The following is a 2,883-nucleotide window of genomic DNA, read 5'->3' as shown; positions in this document are numbered from 1 at the left end:
TTTTTTTAATAGTTTTATTGAGTCATAGTTTACATACCTTAAAGTTCATTCATTTTAAGTGTCCAACTCAATGACTTTTCGTAAGTGTGCAACCATTATCACCATCTCGTTTTAAAATATTTTCATCACTCAGTTAATGCCTTTTGCAGTTAATTCCCTCTTTCACCTGCATCATCAGGCAACCACTATTTTATTTTGTCTCTATAGATTTTCCTATTCTGGACATTTCATGTAAGTGGAATCATACAATATGTGGTCTTCTGTGTCTGGCTTTGTACTTTAGAATAATTTAGAAGTTCATTCATATTGTAGAATGTATCAATAGTTCCTTTTATTGTTTTTAAATTGTATTCCACTGTATGTCTATACCATATTTTGTTCATTCACCAATTGATGAATGTTTCGATTTTTTCCAGTTTGGGGCTATTATGAATAATACTGCTATGAACATTCATGTATAAGTCTTTGTAGACATATATTTTCATTCCTCTTGGGTAGATCCTAGGAGTGAAACTGCTGGGATCATATAGTAGGTTTAGGTTTAACTTTTTAAGAAATTGCCAAGCTCTTCCAAAGTGGCTGTCCCTCTTTATATTTCCACCAGCAATGTATAATGGTTCAGGTTCCTCCACATTCTTGTCAGCACTTGGACTTTTCTGTTTTATTGTAGCCATTCTAGTGGGTGCAAAGTGGCATTTCACTGTGGTTAATTTGCATTTCTCTGACAACTAATGATTTTGAGCATCTTTTCATGTGATTGTTAACCATTTGTATATCTTTAGTGAAATATCTATTCAATTCTTGCCCATTTTTAAATTGGGTCACATGTCTTATTAATGAATTGTAAGAAAGTTTTACATATTCTGGATACAAATCCTTTATTTATCAAATATATGATTTGCAAATGTTTTATCCCAAACTTGGCTTGTCTTTATTTTAATTTTCTTTCTTTTTTTTTTTGAGACAGAGTCTTACTCTGTCGCCAGGCTGGAGTACAGTGGCGCGATCTTGGCTCACTACAACCTCCACCTCCCAGGTTCAAGCGATTCTCCTACCTCAGCCTCCTGAGTAGTGGGACTACAGGTGCCTGCCACCATGCCCGGCTAATTTTTGTGTTTTTAGGTTTCAACATGTTGGGCAGGATGGTCTCGATCTCCTGACCTCGTGATCTGCCCTCCTTGACCTCCCAAAGTGCTGGGATTATAGGCATGAGCCACCGTGCCCAGCCCTTTCTCTCTTTTTTTTTTTTACTCACCACTGTACTAACAAGGACTCTTTTCATTTTCTTAGTGGTGGTGTTTGAATTGTAAAAGTTTTTTACTTTGATGAAGTTTAGTTAATCAGTTGTTTATTTTATGGGTCATGTCTTTGATGTCATATCTTAAGAACTTTTTGAAGTCTTCTTTTATTCTTACATGTAGGAATGTGATCCACTTTGTGTTCATTTTGGGGCATGGTGTAAGGGAAGAGTCTAAATTCATCTTTTCATGGGCGGATTTCCATTTGTCTCAGCACCATTTGTTGTAGAGTATCTTTTCCCCATTGAATTGCTTTGATACCTTTGTCTAAATCAATTGGGCATAAATATAAGGGTTTATTTCTAAACTCTTAGTTCTGTTCCATTGATCTGTGTCTGTCCATGATTGTGTGGTATTGATTACTCTGGCTTTAAAGTATTCGTAAGTCATTAAATCAGGTAATGTAAGGCCTCCAACTTTGTTCTTTTTCAAAATTCTTTTGACTTTTCTAGATACTTTGCATTCCCATGTTACTTTTATGATCAGATTGTCAATTAGACAGAAAAGCCTTCTGAGGTTTTAAATAGATATTGTGTTTAATTTATAGATCAACTTGAGAATTGCCATCTTGACAATATAAAGTCTTCCCGTCTGTGAACATAGAATTTATGTCCATTTATTTAGATCTTCCTTGGTTTCTCTTAGCAATATTTTGTTATTTTCAGTATATAAATCTTACACTCCTTTTGTTAAAATGTTCATATTTCTTTGCTATTATGAATGGAATTGCTTGCTGAATTTTGTTTTCAGACTTTTTGGTGCTAGTATATAGAAATACCATTGATCTTTGTTTATTGATCTTATATCCTGTGACCTGTCTAAACTCAATCTGTTAGTTTTATCATTTAAAAAAAAAAGTCCATGTGTGTCTTCCTTGAGATTTTCTACAATATCATGTCATCTGCAAATAAAGACATTTACTTCTTTCTTTCCAATCTGTATGCCTTTAATTTTTTCCTGTCTTATTGCACTGGCTAGAAATCCAGTACAGTGTTGAATGAAAGTGGCAAAAGTGGACATCCTTGCCTTGTTCTCAATCTTAGGGAGGAAAACCTTCAGTCCATCACCATTCAATCTGATGTTAACCTGTGAGTTTTCCGTCTATACCTTTTCCAAATTGAGGAAGTTTCATTCTGTTATTCGTTTCTTGAGAGTTTGTATCATGAATTGGTGTGAGATTTCATCAGATGCTTTTTCTGCATTATGAGGTGACATGTGGTTTTTGTTCTTTAGCCTGTTAATATTGTTATAACATTAATTTATTTTTAAGGTGTTGATCTATCATTGCATTCCTGGGATAAATCCCACTTGGTTATGGTGTATAATTATTTTTTATGTTGTTGGATGTGGTTTGCTAATATTAAGTATTTTTGCATCTGTGTTCACTTGAGATATTTTCTGTAGTTTTCTTTCCATGTGATGTCTTTGGCCAGTAATACCAGCTTTACAGAATGAGTTAGGGAGTGTTGTTTACACTTCTATTTATGAAAGAGTGTGTGAAGGATTGGTATTTTTTCTTTTTAAAATATTTGATAGAATTCACCAGAGGAGCCATCTGGGCCTCTGTTTTGTGGGAAAATTTTTT

The sequence above is a fragment of the Rhinopithecus bieti genome, unplaced genomic scaffold (genome assembly GCF_001698545.2).
Source record: "Rhinopithecus bieti isolate Rb0 unplaced genomic scaffold, ASM169854v2 scaffold_39746, whole genome shotgun sequence".
NCBI classification, from domain to species: Eukaryota; Metazoa; Chordata; class Mammalia; order Primates; family Cercopithecidae; genus Rhinopithecus; species Rhinopithecus bieti.
Note: the sequence above shows the minus strand (reverse complement) of the source record.